General features: G+C 34.5%; 1 long non-coding RNA gene across 1 annotated transcript in view; it reads left to right on the top strand.

The window, feature by feature from the left end:
* The window catches only part of LOC149962776 (uncharacterized), an 81,188-nt gene extending 73,332 nt beyond the window's left edge, over nucleotides 1-7,856 (top strand). The window contains exon 3 of the long non-coding RNA XR_016481427.1: nucleotides 7,775-7,856. This is a non-coding gene — a long non-coding RNA (uncharacterized LOC149962776). The remainder of the gene's footprint in view (nucleotides 1-7,774) is intronic.
* Nucleotides 7,857-18,651: the final 10,795 nt, after the last annotated feature.

Genomic DNA, 18,651 nt, shown 5'->3' with positions numbered 1-18,651 from the left:
GCAACACTTTATATGGGTATGAAATTCTTTTAAACGTGAGTAAACCAATGGAAATGCTAATGTTTTTAATAATTGCGACTGTTTCTGAAAATGATGAAAATTTTATTCTACGATATTAAAAATAAGATGTGTTACTTAACATTTCAGTGAACCATCCCTCCCCCCACGTAAAAATTCGTACCGCTTGCAAAAAAAAACCCTCCCCCCTACCACGTTACGTAATTTGTGAACAGCCCCGAAGTATTCAAATTATTTTTTCAAAAATATTCTGATTTAAATCCCTGAATATAAATCAAATTGATTTAAATCAGACAATTCAACTGAAAAATGCCGCAGTAACATCCATCTTGTTTTATATTTGTAACTAAATCCAAGTTAGGACAACGTCACGTTCCTGGTCAAGTTAGTTCCCCCCTGTTAACTTCGGTCAAGAATTAATTTATCCGGAATCAGGTGGCTCGCGAAAAGGCGCCAAATTGACCAGAATCACCCCTTTCGACCTTCCAGGAGAGTTGCAACTTATTTATTCGGCACGTGCCTGACCGGCCCGAATTCTGCCCGTGTGGTTTTTTCCGCTTACCTGTACTTGGAAGTTACCAGCCCCCCCCCCACCTCTCCTTATTCGCCTTGATCTCAGGTCGGTTCTTTTGGTGGAAAGAATTTCTGCTTCTCAGGCAGAGAGTCAAAGCGAGATGCGCGTTTTTGTTTTCGACACTAGCCCCGCAATTCTCGCGAACGGATCGAAGGTATTGAAATTGACAAGGTTTGTCAGAAACCCGTAGAAAATTTCCGTAAAAGTCCACAAATTCAAAATTCAAGAATTTATTTATTTATTTTTGTTTCTTTAACTAGGCTAATACGTTAGAATAAAATAGTTTTTAAAATTGAAAAATACTTCCATGTGTAATTCTTTTATTTTCTTAAAATTAATACTTTTAATAAGCTAATACCCTTGGCACCAGCTTAGGCTAAACTCATCTAGTGACTTTTAAACAAATTCAATATCAATTATTTTTATTTTTTTATTATTTAATTAGGCAAATACGCTCAACTCGTCTAGCGACTTTTAATGCCTTTAATTCAGGTGTCGGGGTAAAATTTCGTAGGAGGGTGATGGCAAGCCCTACATGCCACGAGAGCCAACAACTCCCTACACTCACTGTTACAGTAAGACAATTAGCGAAAATTATCAATGAACTGATTTGTGGAGTTGTTGCTCAATCAAGGCTTAGAGCCCCCTAGGGTCTAACGATATATCCAAAACGAAATATACTACTACGAAGGGCGATAATGTACAACTCGATTTCAATGTTAAAATTAATAAAAATAAAAATAATCGATTTCAATAAAAACATTGAATTAAATAAAGAAAAAATCTATTTCCATAAAAAATCAATTTCAATGAAAAATCAATTTCAATGAAAAATCAATTTCAATGAAAAATCAATTTAAATGAAAAATCAATTTCAATGAAAAATCAATTTAAATGAAAAATCAATTTAAATGAAAAATCAATTTAAATGAAAAATAAATTTAAATGAAAAATCAATTTCAATAAAAAAATTAGTTTCATTTAAAAATAAATTTCAATAAAAAAATTAGTTTCAATTAAAATTTGTTTCAATTAAAAATCAATTTCAATAAAAAAATTAGTTTGAATTAAAATTTCTTTCAATTAAAAATCAATTTCAATAAAAAAATTAGTTTGAATTAAAAATCAATTTCAATAAAAAAATCAATCTCAATAAAAATCAATTTCAATAAAAAAATTAGTTTGAATTAAAAATTAATTTCAATAAAAAATCAATTTCAATAAAAAAATCAATCTCAATAAGAAATCAATCTCAATAAAATCAATTTCCATCAAAAATTCTTAAATAAAAAGGGATTTAATTAACGATCCATTTAAATAAAAAAATCTGTTTAAATAAAACTTAGGTATTTGAATAACAACGTTCGATTTAAATAAAGAAATATTATCTTGATTTTCATGAGAAACCAACAAGGTGGTTTAACGTCGAGTCTCAGTGATCCCGTTTTCCTTGTGAAACTCGCCACTGGCTGAACCCGACCAACTTGTTCCGTGTCTTCTTTCAGTCGCCGGCGTCCGTCGATTGGCAGGCCCGGCCGCGCTCGGATGAGTAGCGACTTTTTGACCCCTGGCCGTCTATTATACCTTCTCAGGTCGACCCAGAGAAAGAGAGACCGTCTTTTCACCGTCCAATGCGTCGCGTCGCCTCGCCAGCTCGACTGGTCACCTATCGCTCGGACTCTGGTCACTCGGCTGTCCGTGTGTCCACTCCTGACTTGTACTTCTGTAATTCTTTTACTCCTACAGCCTTTCTTTCCATCGCGGCGTTTCTGATTCGGCCCCCTCTTCCCTTTGACCCCTTCTTTGACCCCCCTTCCGACCATTTCCTTTTTTGGGGGTTAGAATTCCTTTTATCTCAGACCGAACGTGCTTGACTTGGATAAATAAGTCGCCCCTCTTTTTCGCTGCCTAATGGGCTTACGCCGAGGCTTAGCGACCTATTGCCGAGGCTTAGCGACCGGCGATAGAAAAATGTTACAGCGCCTCTATACAAAGACGCCATATTATATTGAACGTTCACTTTTGACCGATTCTCCGGTTGCTCAGAAACGCTCAGTGAATCAGGAAGTTAGTTCAATTGTTACCGGATGTCTGATATTACGTCAAAATGTGTTTTTTCTTCCAAAATGGCCGTCAGCGAATATTTCGGTTCATAAACAAATTTTTCAAAACATCGTATGTCGTAAAACTTGTGGAGGTTAACGGTAATAGTTAGTGTAGGGATTCCCCTTATTATTTTACCAAAACTAGGAATTTCCCTGATTTTCCTTATTTTTACCAAAAATAGGATTTTCCTGGAGTCTCCTGATTTTACTGATAAATGGGAATTTCCCTGATATCTCTGATTTTTACCGATAAATTGCAATTTCCCTGATCTCCCTGATTTTTACCGATATATTGCAGTATCCCTGATCTCCCTGATATTTACCGATAAATTGGAATTTCCCTGATCTCCCAGATTTTTACCGATAAATGGGAATTTCCCTGATCTCCCAGATTTTTACCGATAAATGGGAATTTCCCTGATTTCCCTGATTTTTACCGATGAATTGGAATTTCCCTGATCTCCCAGTTTTTTACCGATAAATGGGAATTTCCTGATTTCCCTGATTTTTACCTATGAATTGGAATTTCCCTGATATCCCTGATATTTACCGATAAATTGGAATTTCCCTGATCTCCTTGATTTTTAACGATAAATGGGAATTTCCCTTATTTTTACCAAACAAATTGGATTTTCCCGGATTTTCCCAATTTTTCCGATAAATTGGAAGTTCCTTGATCTCCCTGATTGTTACGGATAAATGGAAATTTCCCTGATTTCCCTTATGTTTACTAAAAAATATTAATTTCCCTGATTTAACCGTGAAATTGGAATTTCCCTGAGTTTTACCGATACGTGTTTCAAGCTAATAACACCATCAGTACAGTTCGATAGATACTTATTTGTAAGATACTTCTGGCATAATTTTTTCGGGGGTTCATTCGTTAGAGTACACGTTTTATTTGGCAAACTTGCGATTACATTCAGACCGTGAGCAGTCTCTCTTTGATATCGATAGAACCATCATTTTAGATCAATTCAACTCAATATACTTTTTGGAACTAGATCCACCAACAAAATTACTTTCATCTCGATAATTGTTGATTTTATAAAATGTCTTTACGCTTGCCCAACTTGTTGAAATGTTGCCCTGGAATAGTTCAGCCAATGCCTAAGAATGAGTTCATAAACTCTTTAGTGGGAGAGAAAACGGATCCACAGCTGAAGCGGGGAGGCAACATTTAAACAAGATGGCCGAGGTTATTTTATAAAAAGAACTATTGGCCAATCCAGCAAAAAATGTCTAAGCTGTAGTTCAATCAATTCCCTTATAAATCCCAGCCATAACTCGTAGGCGAACAAAAAACTGAATTTTCATCAAGATGGCGGCCATGGTTTAAAGGCGGGGCTGTAATTGAGGTAACGGGGGTGGGGGGTGACCGTGATGACGTCACCTCAAAGCGACCAGTGCCGAGGCTTATTCGTTTAACCTTTAAACCCTTTCAAACAAAAGTACCGAGTAGACACGTAACTCCCTTTGGCTTAAGAAATAGTAAATAAAAACACCGAACAATCAAACGCCATCTACAAGAAACTTTCCTCACTGTAGAAAGTTGAAAAGGAACGGCCAAGGCCCGATTTTCTTTTGCCAACTGCAACAACAACACTTTCGATCTTTAGCGCTAAAGACCTATTCGCACGGCTCAACATTTTTGTTCAGCATGGTTGGCCAACATTTTTTTTGAACTTATTTGGCCAACATTTTGGCTCAATTTGGCCGGCCAACATTTTCGTTCAACTTTCTCGACCAACATTTTGGCTCAATTTGGTCAGCCAACATTTTTGTTCAACATTTTTCCTCAATTTGGTCGTCCAACATTTTTGTTCAACTTTTTCGGCCAACATTTTGGTTCAACCTGGCTGGCCAACAACTTTGTTCAATTTGGTCGGCCAATATTTTGGTCCAACCTGGTTGGACCAAAAAGTTTTAGCAATAAGTGGTTGCGTTTATCCAAGAAGATAATTATTTGTAGTTATTAAAAATAAACTTACTAGCAGAAAAAATGTACATAAAAATTTAGTAAAAATATATCCAGGTACTGCCCTTGGATACTGGAAAGTTTGTCTGCGGGTTTTATCGCTAAAGTTAAACATAGATGGCGTTCGTATGTGTGAACGAGCGTCCCGAAAAATTGACAGCAGACGAAGGTTAACCACAACCAAGAAAATATTCAGGTTAACAGACAGTAAGCGCAATTATAGCAACTGTTTGTCGGACATATTGTCTGTTCACTGGGTTGGAATTTAGTACCCCCGAATTCTTATATTCTTGGGCAGGAATCCATACCTCTACTTGGAATGCTTATCGCGGCAGATTTTCGTCTCGATGTGGCTGACGTTTTTTTTTACGTCACTTACAAAGTTAGCAAACAACAACGTGAGAGGGGAGCGCGCGCAGAAGGTTTTTTTTTTCTCGTAGAGGTATGGATTCCTGTCATGGATTACTGAATTAATTCTTGTATTAATAAATGGTGTGTAGCAGGTTTTAAATTTCTTAGTTAGTTGGGTTCTATAGAAGTGAAGAGAAGCACATTGTGAAAAAAACTAAATTAAAAGATATTTAAAACGCTTTTAAAATTCACAATTTATTCTTTTAAAAGTGTTTTAAGTCTCTTTTAATTTGGGTTCTATAGAATAAAAATTAGGATGAAACTTACAGAATATTACGAATAGAACATTTGAAATATGGGACTAACCCTTGGTTGGTCATTAAGGGTAGGATTTCAAAGTTTACGCGAACCCAAACTTTACACCAACATGTTGTTAATCTACATTCACACTTGACAACTCGTTAAGACGACTAACAATTGTAAGCTGGGCCAACTATTTCTTGTGTGAACAGGTCCTCAAATTAAAAGAAAAAACGTAGCCAAGGCTTAGAAGTGGAGTAAAAAAGAGAAATATGTCTATGGGGGGTAACCTTTTAGAAGTAAAGGATTATTTGGGGGCTTTTTTGAGAAGCCAAACGTGATAAAGTTGTGTTGCTCTAATTGAATTGGGGCCTCTGCCTCTTTTGGTCTGGTTGAAGTTTTCTCGACCACTGGCTATCTGTAGGTAGTCCGGCGCTTAGCCATTGGGATTAGTGGGCCACTACGTAGCGCGCTGTGTCTCGGGGTGACCTCTTGACGTATATATGGCCTAAGCCTTTTTAAGGTCTGGGATTTCTATGGCCGAAGACCGTTCAAATTAAAGCTTTGATCTCGCCCGATAAAGGGCAGTACAAATATTCCTGTATGTGGTGTTCCCACCGGGGCCCGCTCGCCTCAAGTGCCTCTCTTATGAGTTGGCCGGTCCGAGCAAACGAAAGAAATGTTATTGGTTTCGTTTGGTTCGAGGGGTGCGGGTTTTTGGTGTTGTTGTTTTCGTTGATTTGTTGCTTGTTTTACAATGGCGTCAGAATTAGGTTTGCTCGTAATCGTAAAGGTGGTAAAGCGGCCAATCGTTTTTAACCGCGTAGGAAAATAGTAGATTTGGCTTGGATCAATATGGTCAGAAGTCTTATTTTATTGCCACTGATTTTGGAAATGTTCAGGTTGAAATCTATAGTTTCTTGGACTTGATTAGTTAAGTTAGAAGAGACCACCTATGGACTGTGCGAAGGATGATAAAATACGCGAATAAGTAGATTGATCCATAATTAAAAGGGATAAAATAGCTAAACCCTAAACAAATTTGAAGAAATTAAAAAACTTACAAATAACTCGTACCAATATTTGTAAGTGTTTTAATTTCTTCAAATTTGTTTAGGGTTTAGCTATTTTATCCCTTTTAATTTTGGACTTGATTAGTTTGATTGAGAAATCTTGATTGTGATCACTTAGATAGAGAATTTATCTTTGACTTGATAGGTTTGGTACGGACGTGATCCTAACAGAAAAACTAATTATATTTTCAAAACCAATGAATTTTTCACTAGTTTTGGGAATAAATAATCCAAAGTTTAAAAAAATACAAAATCACTGTAGGATTTATTCTGAGTTTTGGTTTCTTCCGCGAACTGGAGTTTGCTAAATGTCCAAACCCTCGCGTGATTGGTTGGGTTTAATGTCATGTCGTTGATAAAGAATCGTTATCGATTTAATACAAAAATTTAGTTTTGAACGTGATCGAATTTTTCAAAATTTAGTTAATGAGGTGATCCATTTTGTAAAACCAATTAGATTTATGAGGTGATACATTTTATATTCTTCATAATTAGATAAAAATTTATTAGATCAAAAATGGCTTTTAGATAATTTAATTGAACGTTTTTCAATCTGAAACTTATTAGATCAAGAATAATTTTTAGATTATTTAATTTTAAGTTTTTCAAATTTGAAACTTATTAGATCAAGAATGTTTTTAGGTTATTTAATATAATTTTTTTCAAATTGAAACTTATTAGATCAAGAATGATTTTTAGATAATTTATTTTTATGTTTTTCAAACTTGAAACTGATAAGATCAAGAATGGCTTTTAAATAATTTAATTAAACGTTTTTCAATCATCTGAAAGTTATTCAGTAAATAATGGTTTTTCGATAATTTAATTATAAATTTTTCAGTTTGAATAATAATAGATCAACAATGGTTTTTGGATAATTTAATAAAACGTTTTTTAATTTGAAACTCATTAAAATATTTTTTAATAATATTTAATTGCACATTTTTCAATTTGAAACTTAATTGTTCAACTATGGGTTCTTTTTAAATATTTTAATTATACGTTTTTTTAATTTGAAACTTATTAAATCAGCAAAGGTTTTTTAAATATTTTAATTATACTTGGTTTTTTCAATTTAAAACTTAATAGAACAAATGTTTTTTACAAAACATTTAAATTTATCCGTTGTAGACTGCTGCCGCCATCTAGGTATTTAACAATTCTTCATCTAATGGAGTTACCACCGTAAAATGGTCCTTTCCCATGTCACCGGTATCGGTATATTATTAGGTACCTGAAATCATTTTCGATTAAATTAGATACCTAATTTTTATCTTTTAGGAACCAACGATAAATCCTAAAAATCTTCTAAACCGTTTATATATAATAATAATATTTCTATAAAATGGAACCCTTTTTTTAGTTCCAATAACAGGCGTACGCGGAAACTTCCATCAAATGTGACATTTAGCAATTTACCTAAAATTGACGGAAAAGCGTAACCCAGCCCTTAATCCACGGACCAACGGACCCGTTTCGAAGCGTACCAAGGTCACTCGACACCATTAATAAAACGGCTGGAAATACTGGCCAGGACTTCGAGACGAGTGCCAGGACGGCTGGGCAGTTGCCATACCTGTTTATGGTCTGGAAATATTCGCTGTACGTGCAACCAAAATATCCTAATTTTAAAACCACACCCTGGTACCGAAAGTAACGTGAAAACCGAAACAAAGCTCTTTATTTTACGTGTTTTCCCCAACACTTTTTTATTATTAATTAATTATAATTAATTCTTAATTAATTAATTACCAATTAATATGGGACAAGGATACATGTTTTTTAGTCTCGAAGGTAGACGCTTATTTTTACGTTTTCCCCCCACTTTGTTATTATTAATGAATTATAATTAATTCTTAATTAATTAATTACCAATTAATATGGAACCAGGAGACTTGCATTTTAGTGGCGAAATCTTACTTTCAAATCAACCAACGCTGAGGTAGAAGCTTATTTTTATGTTTTATTAATTTAATTATTAATTAATTATTAATTAGTTAATATGGGACTCTGAAACGTGCTCTTTGGTCAAGAAATCTAACTTCCAAATCAAGCAACGCAGAGGTAGAAATTATTTTTTTGTTTTTCCCATTTTTTTTAAATTCTTAATTAATTGCCAATAAGTTCATTCTCAATTAATTGCTAATTAGTTTATTCTTAATTAATTGCCAATAAGTTCATTCTCAATTAATTTCTAATTAGTTAATTCTCAATTAATTGCCAATAAGTTCATTCTCAATTAATTGCTAATTAGTTAATTCTTAATTAATTTCCAATAAGTTCATTCTTATGTAATTGCTAATGATGTAATTCTTAATTAATTGTTAATTAGTTAATTCGTAATTAATTGTTTATACTGAATTCTTAATTAATTGCTTATTGCTTAATTCTTAATTAATTGCTTATTAGTTAATTCTTAATTAATTGCTTATTAGTTAATTCTTAATTTATTGCTAATTACTTAATTCTTAATTGTTAATTAGTTCATTCTTATTTATTTGCAAATTAGGTAATTTTTTATTATTTGCAAATCAGGTAATTTTTATTATTTGCAAATCAGGTAATTTTTTATTATTTGCAAATCAGGTAATTTTTTATTATTTGGTAATTAGTTATATTTAACTTATTTCTAATTAGTTATAATTAACTAATTTCTAATTAGTCGTACTTAACTAATTGCTAATTAGTTATATTTAATTAATTGCTAATTAGTTGAACTTGATTAATTGCTTAGTAGTTATACTTCATTATTTGCTAATTATTTTATAATTAATTAAAATAGAAAATCTCAGTACAAACGTTTTAAATTTAAACTTATAAATGTTGATAAAACTTCACTTAATTAGTTAGAGTGTTAAGTTAGATTTAATAAAAAAAAACAAATGTTATTTACAAGGGTCCGACAAAAAGAAATGTTTTGGACTGTAAATGCGAAGTCCAAGACTTGGCAATGGAACTAGGAAACCATTTTCATAACAGCGGTCCGCCATAAATTACTACTTCCTGACATTTTTCAGAAAAGTTACGATTTTCTGACTTGCGTTTTTGGCTACAAAATGAGTCTTTCTCAACGTAATTTACGTTTATTTCAGGGGCGTAGCCTCGGGGGTAGATCGGGCAACACCCCCCCATAAACTCAAATTCTGGTTTTAATAGGTTTAGATGAAGTTTTACAATTTATTCAAAAATCAATTTGGCGTAGTTTCTAATTTAAATTTATCACAATTCAACGTTTTGTAGTTTTTGAGAAATATTCGTCGAATGAACAAATGGAAACTCTTAGTAACTCCCGAAGGTGCCATTAGATGGCGCACGATGTCGATTTTCGTAGACCGATTTTAAAATTAATTTTGCATCGGCTAATTAGTCTATAGCGATTGTTGTCTGGGGTGAAGAATACTAAATAGTCACTGTGGAAATCGTGTCTGGGGTGAAAAATAAAAAAAAATTGTGTTAGGAGTGTCTTGGGTGAAACTTACTAAAAAATAACGGTAAAAGGGGTTTCCGGGGTGAAAAATACTACACACTAACTGCGGAAGAGGTTGTCTGGGTTGAAAAATAATAAACAGTAACTGCAAAAGTGGGTATTTGGAAGGAAAAATACTAAATAGTAACTGTGGAAGTGCGTGTCTGGGGTTAAAAAAAAAATTTAAGGGGATATATAGGGTGAAAAGTACTAAATAGTATCTCTGGAAGAGGTTTCCGGGGTGAAAAATACTACACAGTAACTGTGGAATAGGGTCTCTGGAGTTAAAAATACTTAATTGTAACTGTCGAAGAGGGTGTTTGGGGTGAAAAATACTAAATAGTAACTGTGGAAGGGGGGTCTAAAGCAGAGGGAACATTTCAATTTGAAGAGTGTGGGCGTTGTAGGGGTAGAGTCACGTTTTATTCTAATCGGAAACAGAAAGGTGGAGAACATTTCAGCCCGTTTGGCCTCCGCTCTCAGCGCCAAATTGCCACCAGAACACAAAAAAAACCGGGAAGATCAACTCAGCGCCGCTTTTTGGCATTAGCCTCTTCTTGATTCATTTTGCGAAAAATTATAGAATGAACTCGATATACCGAGAGGGATCGGGCATTCAGAAAAATTACCCACACTCGACGAATAAATCTTATAAAAATTCACATAATCTGGTAGAAAGTCCACAATAATCCAAGAGAAATAGCCTAAAGACTATAGAAAATCTAATCTAGAAAAATTCCGTAGAAAATTCAATAGAGAAATTCAGTAGCAAAGCCAATAGAAAAATTCAATTGAAAATTCCATAGAAAAAATTCAATAAAAAATCTAATCTAGAAAAATTCAGTAGAAAATCCAATTGAAAATCCAATAGAAAAATTCAATTGAAAATACAATAGAAAAATTCAATTGAAAATCCAATAGAAAAATTTAGTAGAAAATCCAATAGAAAATTCAATTGGGAATTCCATAGAAAAAATTAAATTGAAAATTCCATAGAAAAAATTAAATTGAAAATTCCATAGAAAAAATTAAATTGAAAATTCCATAGAAAAAATTCAATAGAAAGATTCAATAGAAAGTCAAGTAGAAAAATTCAATAGAAAGTCAAGTAGAAAAATTCAATAGAAAGTCAAGTAGAAAAATTCAATAGAAAGTCAAGTAGAAAAATTCAATTGAAAGTCAAGTAGAAAAATTCAATAGAAAGTCAAGTAGAAAAATTCAATAGAAAGTCAAGTAGAAAAATTCAATAGAAAGTCAAGTAGAAAAATTCAATAGAAAGTCAAGTAGAAAAATTCCAAATTAGAAAAATTTAGTAGAAAATCAATTACAAAAATTCAAATGAAAATTCCATAGAAAATCAAATTGAAAATTCCATAGAAAATCAAATAGAAAAAGTTCATAGAAAATCAAATTGAAAATTCAATAGAAAATCCAATAGAAAAATTCAATAGAAAATCCAATAGAAAAATTCAATAGAAAATCCGAGGGGCTAACCACTCTTAGAAAGTCTGTACACCGGATTACACTTAGATTACCACTGCCAAAGGCAGGGACTTTAAAGATTACGCGTAATCCCATTAGTACAGTCAAAGGTACGGCTCTGTACACCGATTACGCGGAGTGATCAGCCCCTCGAGAAAATCCAATAGAAACATTTATTAGAAAAATCAACCATTTCACCAAAACTCCGTTGATTTGTTTTTAAAAATCAGTTGGAATTTTGATAAATCCACAAAAATATAGAAATCCGTTAAAAAAAGTTGGATTTTGGAACAACCCGCAAATCCAGTGAAAAATCAACTGAATCGAGGACATTATCCCATGAATGTCCGACCCCTGGCTAATATACTTTATAAAATTGGTTACGCCGGTTTTGACATTTTTCCTTTTTTCTGGTCCTTGGGACTGTTACGACGAGCGTGTGAAACGTTAATAAAATAACCCTAAGTACGGCGCTAGGACCGTTATTTTTACTGCAACCTTTCTTCGCAATAGCGTCCAAAAATATGGAAATATATAAGTCCATCAACTTATATTTACCAAAAATTTTCGAATTGCTTAAATTTAAATCTGACTAACCAAACTGAAATACGAAAACCGTTGCCAATATTATATTATAAGGTAATAATTAATTAATATAATTAATTTGTATTTGTTCGATAAATAATAAGGTAATAAATAAATTACGTACAAATGTCATACTTCTAATGGCACTTATGACCGTAATTTATTTATTTATAAGGCGTATCTGATTACCGGTCTTATACTGGATTAACGTTCTTCATTAGTAATCGATTGACGTTAGCTTGAATTTAGAAACATGTTTTAAGTGAGGTTGATTTTCAATTTTGGCTTTTTCGTAACCGGTTTTATGTGGATTTACATTTGTTACCGGTTTATGTTGTTTGCAATTACGTAACCTATTTACCCACACTTTATTTTTTAATTGGTTTTGCTGGCCTACTATTTTGTAACAGATTTACGAAAGGTTGAATTTCTTAACCGGTATGTGTGAGCTATAATTTCTTAACCGGTATGTGTGGGCTTCAATTTCTTAACCAGTATGTGTGGGCTTCAATTTCTTAACCGGTATGTGTGGGCTTCAATTTCTTAACCGGTATGTGTGGGCTTGAATTTCTTAACCGGTATGTGTGAGCTAGAATTTCTTAACCGGTATGTGTGGGCTTGAATTTCTTAACCATTTTACGTTGACTGCTATTTCGTAACCGGTTTTACGAGGTCTTGAATTTCTTATCCGGTTTACGGGTGGTTGATTTTCTTAAACTTCCTAACCCGGTTTACGGGTGGTTGAATTTCTTAAACTTCTTAACCGGTTTACGCGTGGTTGAGTTGCTTAAACTTCTTAACCGGTTTACGCGTGCTTGAATTTCTTAAACTTCTTAACCGCTTTTCGGGTGGTTGAGTTGCTTAAACTTCTTAACCGTTTTTCGGGTGGTTGATTTTCTTAAACTTCCTAACCCGGTTTACGGGTGGTTGAATTTCTTAAACTTCCTAACCCGGTTTACGGGTGGTTGAATTTCTTAAACTTCTTAACCGGTTTACGCGTGGTTGAATTTCTTAAACTTCTTTACCCGGTCTACGCGTGGTTGAATTTCTCAAACTTCTTAACCGGTTTTCGGGTGGTTGAGTTGCTTAAACTTCTTAACCGGTTTACGCGTGGTTGAATTTCTCAAACTTCTTAACCGGTTTTCAGGTGGTTGAGTTGCTTAAACTTCTTAACCGGTTTTCGGGTGGTTGAGTTGCTTAAACTTCTTAACCGTTTTTCGGGTGGTTGATTTTCTTAAACTTCCTAACCCGGTTTACGCGTGGTTGAATTTCTCAAACTTCTTAACCGGTTTTCGGGTGGTTGAGTTGCTTAAACTTCTTAACCGTTTTTCGGGTGGTTGATTTTCTTAAACTTCCTAACCCGGTTTACGCGTGGTTGAATTTCTCAAACTTCTTAACCGGTTTTCGGGTGGTTGAGTTGCTTAAACTTCTTAACCGTTTTTCGGGTGGTTGATTTTCTTAAACTTCCTAACCCGGTTTACGCGTGGTTGAATTTCTCAAACTTCTTAACCGGTTTTCGGGTGGTTGAGTTGCTTAAACTTCTTAACCGTTTTTCGGGTGGTTGATTTTCTTAAACTTCCTAACCCGGTCTACGCGTGGTTGAATTTCTCAAACTTCTTAACCGATTTACGTTGTCTGTAATTCCCAATCCGGTGCTAGACCGAATATTGTAAATCTTTGACGAATTTTCCGCTAGCATTTAGCTATGTCAGTCATTAGAATTACCGTTTAGTTAGAAGGCGATAATAGAGAGGTGAAGAGGGAACTAGGATAAGGTGCAGGCTTTACACCTAAAGGTACGTCTACAAGTTCCACCTACACGTTTTCAGGGCGGTGGCTTAACCAGGCTTTCTTGTTTCATTTGGAATCGTTTCGTGGCTGTTCTCGTTTCGCGATGGCTTCTGTGGCGCCATTTAGCTTCCGTGGCGGGAAGTGGCGGGAAGTGCAAAAGGGGGGGACTATTTTTAGTCCTTTTCGCGGCAATTACCGTTTTCAGTGGCTCGGCCGATCTCTGCAGGAATGCAACACTTGTTATTTGTGGAGACGCCAGACTTCGCGACCGGCTCAGCGCGACGATCTATCTCGCCTGATATCTCTTTTCCGCTAGAATTCCGCGCGTTTTTGCCGCAATTTTCCGCCAAAAACGAGGACATTAATATCACGAACAAAATATTTGTCGTAGATTTTAAAAAATTAGACTTTTTTATTTTATTTTCCGAACAGGCTTTACACGGGTCAGGGTAAGCGTAAAATTCGTGAAATTGAAATATAGGCCTAAACAGGCGGGGAGTTTTAAGAATTTGAGGAAATTCAGGTAATTTTAAGAATTTGGGAAAAGTCAGGTTATTTTAAAAATTGGGGAAAATTCAGGGAGTTTTTAAAAAAATTTCGGTTAATAGGTAAATTTTAAGAATTTAGGAATAGTCAGATTATTTTATGAATTTGGGAAAATTTGGCTTGTTTAAAATATTTTTGGGAAATCAGTAAAAAATTGTTAAAAGATGGAAAATTTTAATAATTTGGTATGAGTCGAGGAATTTTCAGAATTTTTTAAAAGTCCGAGAATTTTCAGAATTCGGAAAAAGTCTGTAAATGTTTATAAAATTGGGAAAAGTCAGAGAATTTCCAGAATTTGTAAAACGTCAATTAAGTTTTAAGAATTTGTGATAATCGGTGATAATCAGGATTTTTTTTTGAATTTGTAAAAAGTCGGGGAATTTTCAGAATTTTGGGAAAGTCAGGGAATGTTAAGAATTTGATAATCAGGAATTTTTTTGAATTTGCAAAAAGTCGGGGAATTTTAATAATTTTTAAAAATTCAAGGAAATAAATTTATCTTGAAATGTATGTGCATGTGATCGAATAAAACTTTAAGTTTGTAAATGTATTACCGTAATTGTTTAGTTAAATCATACCCGTAAATTTAAATAAAATCTATAAAAATGGCTCCGAAAAACTAGGGTGAAATTTGTGGTATTTGAATCTGAAAATATTGTGGCTATCCTGTTTAATACTTACAATTGTTAGTCGTAGGTTTGAAAAATATATGCCTTCGCTTACCGACTTAGTTATTTTAATTTCCAACGTAAAAGTCTTCTTTTGGGCCTTTCACAAAATTTTCGCCAAATATGCATTCTAACACTCGACAAATTATTTCCACTTCCGCAAACAATTTATACTTTTTAAATACGCTTGATAAGTTTGTAACTACGCCGCGCAAATTAAAACTTTTAAACCAAATTAATTCGTTTGAAATTTTAATTTCGCGGCTGTAAATAATCCATAAAGGCTCTCAAGCAACAGCCCACACACACCTGTCGTTTGCATATTTTTACAAATATATAAATATTCAACAATATTTCACAAACTCCGTGCCTCCAAATCTAGGTGTGACATCCGCGGGGTTGGTTAAGTCACTAGCGACCTACATTTCGCCTATTCAAATTTCGGCAGGGCATCCGAGTGTCCCCGGAAATAGCCGGCTTCCGATGTAAACAGACGTAAAAGATTCAGCACTTTTGAAAAGCTAGCTCATAAATATCTTTTGTATTTCTGTAAGACTTCTCGGAAAGAAATTCAAAGTATTCATTTGTAAATAGAGAGGGCGCCATCGTCTTTTGTTCCCGGCGAAATGAATGGCTCGGCTTCGGCTATTCGACACGAGCGCCCTCCGCGGAGATTTCAGGAAACTAGACGGTAGTCGTAGTCTTAACTAATGATAAACAAACGTTTCATTATACGAGAGGCGAGAGCCACCAACTCCGGAACCCGCAGCGCCGAAATTTAGTTCCGTATCATTTATTTGCTAGCGATGGTTAGGGACCTCTGGTGGATTTCTCTTTAAACACCAGGTGAACACTTTGTTTTTTTTAACGCGTTTTGGACGTTTGACCTCTCGTAGTTAATGGGGCTCTTGATTAGGGGTCGAGGCTCGTTTAGGTCGTGTGTCAACCCGTACGTTAAAATCAGTTGGGTATCTTAATCTTAGACGGTTTGCGAATAATGGCTCGTACTGGCTACTAGATGGCGCCGTAAGAGACTCTTATCTCGACTTCCGAAGGTTGAGGTTTGGTGATGTTTGAACTCGGTTTTTAGCGTTACTCGGGCGAGCTAGATTGCATTTCACGGCGGAATTTTAGGTTTTGTCGTCGTGACGATGTGGTTCGATATATTTGCCATTGATCAGTGGTGTTTTTAATCAATTGATTGATCTTTATTCCTGGCTACTGATCAGTTTTAGTCCTTAGTTTGGCGATTCTGTTTTTAAGAAAAGGTTTTCGTTATTTGTTCATGTTTTATTCATAGATATTTGGTCATTTAGATACTTTGTGAATAATCGGTTCTAAATGTCAGATGCTTTGTGGATGATCGGATTTTAAATTTTAGATGCTTTGAAGTTTGATGATGATCGGTTCTAAATGTTAGATCCTATGATGATGATCGGTTTTAATGTTAGATGCTTTGTGGGTGATCGGTTCTAAATGTTTGATGCTTTGATGATGATCGGTTTTAAATGTGAAAAGCTTGACGCTTTGTTAATGACCGTTTCTATATGTTAAACATTTTTTGATAACCTGTTCTAGATGTTACACATTTTTCGATAACCGGTTCTAGTTGTTACACATTTTTTTGGTAACCGGTTCTAGTGGTTACACATGTTTTTGATGACCGGTTCTAGATGTTACACATTTTTCGATAACAGGTTCTAGATGTTACACATTTTTCGATAAACGGTTCTAGTTGTTACACATTTTTTGATAACCGGTTCTAGAGGTTACACAAGTTTTTGAAGACCGGTTCTAAATGGCAGAAACTTTGTATTACGATTGGTTATGGACGTTACACTTAAGAAGTTTAGATTGATTCGCTTCGACCGGTTCTAATTCACCTCGAGTAGTCAGGCACAAAAACTCGCGATCCATTTCAATTATCAACAAGGCTAAAACCCTTCAGGAGCGAAAACAATTAGCCCCGTAACCCTACATTTCAATCCCTACTTCCGGAACTCAAGTGACTTGACACGCTAATAGGTTTTCTATTAATAGTCATGATTTTAATAAGTACCTTTTCCCCAGAAAGGGTTTTTCAAGAACGAAAAAATATCTAAAAAGCGACTTTATGTCTGCACTTTGTACATTAGTCGCTCTAAAGGTTTTTTTTTTCTTTTTTCCTTTTTGAGTTTTTACGAGTGGCTAAAAGCGGAAAAGCGATAAAATTTATAAGTCCTCTTTTGTTGGAGTTTTTAAAGTTTTCAAAGGCAAATTTTAAACTGGTGTTTTAAATTCAAGAGGGCACTTTTTTATCTTTTTATTTCCGGTTCGGCTGACGGCGCGTTTCAGGCGACACCTCCCTTTCATACTCGTACCTTATGGTCTCCGCTTACCTGATACGCGCTTAGAAGGCTGGATTAGAAGGTACGGTTTGCGAGCTTTTAATTAAGGGGATGATTTTTAGGTGACTAACGTCCATTTTGTTTTAATTTTTTTTTTTAAAAACAAGACGGCGCGGTTACGTGTGGCTTTGGAACCCGTCTTTGGTTAATTACGGAAACGGTTTTAATAACAAGTTTAAAAATATACTGGCGATAAACTCAATTAACCCAAAACGCGAATAAATTAATTAAAACGGGGAAATTAAATGAATTATTCAGCGGAATATTCATTTGTGTTGTTTCCCGGAACCGACGCTTCTATTGATGGAATTAGAGAGTCCCTCTACCGAATGTTTCGTCCGTGTAATTTCAATCAGCTATTTAAACAACATTGTCGCTAACTGAAATAAGTTTTATTTACGACTATTCAACAGCGCCACCTACTATGCAATATGAAGTCCTCGATGAGCCTTAGAGTTCGATTTTACTGTAGGTCAACCAATATTAAGTGACGGCATAAGTTACATTATAATAATAAGTATGTCAATTAGCAAAAAATATCATCGAAATGATGTTCAGAGCTTTTGTACAATCAAAGTTTAGTTTTCTGTACAAAGCCCCCTAGTGTTTAAATATGCGAAATATGCAACTACTAAGGATGATAATGTCAGTGTCGAAAACAGGAGAAAATTACCATTAAAGCAATAGAGACTTGGCAGCCGTACTTTTTACCATGCTGGTAATAATTTTTTTCCAATTGGAAAAGTATGGGTGTCATACTTACTGTTATGATGTTACTTACGGTGGCAACCATGTGCCTAAGCTAGTTTCATTTTATAAAGCAAATATTCATAAGCATAGATGGCGCATTTTACGTACTAAAGCGCGTGAGCAAAACTAATCGTGTTAATTTACATAAGAAAATTGGTCCAAATTAAGAGTTGGTGTTACCAGAAGTATATAAGAAACATCTTAAGAGAGAAGTATCCAACTCTTATACCGCTAATGTTATTGACTCGAAACATGTATCTTCGCAGGCTCCCGCCTATTTTTGTACAATAAAATGCAATTTATTATTAAAACGCTATTATTAAACTGGCGTCGTCATCAGGTGAATACAATAGCGTTATTTGAAGTTAGTTCTTTAGTACATATTCAGTTGTCGAGCCTGCGAAGGTACGTGTTTCATTTTTATGGTCTAGATTCATACTTATCCCGTAAGATATATATTATCAACTTCTGGTGTTACGTAGTGCTTCGGAAATTGATTGACAATCTACATTCTGCATCTAAATTTTGCGAAAACGTTCGATTTTTCTAGATAAACGCTTAAGAAATGTTCTTAAAA

This window comes from Leiobunum rupestre, chromosome 1 (genome assembly GCF_980474605.1).
Source record: "Leiobunum rupestre chromosome 1, qqLeiRupe1.1.hap1, whole genome shotgun sequence".
Classification (NCBI taxonomy): domain Eukaryota; kingdom Metazoa; phylum Arthropoda; class Arachnida; order Opiliones; family Sclerosomatidae; genus Leiobunum; species Leiobunum rupestre.
The sequence above is the reverse complement of the archived record's forward strand: the minus strand, read 5'-3'. Positions and strand labels throughout refer to the sequence as shown.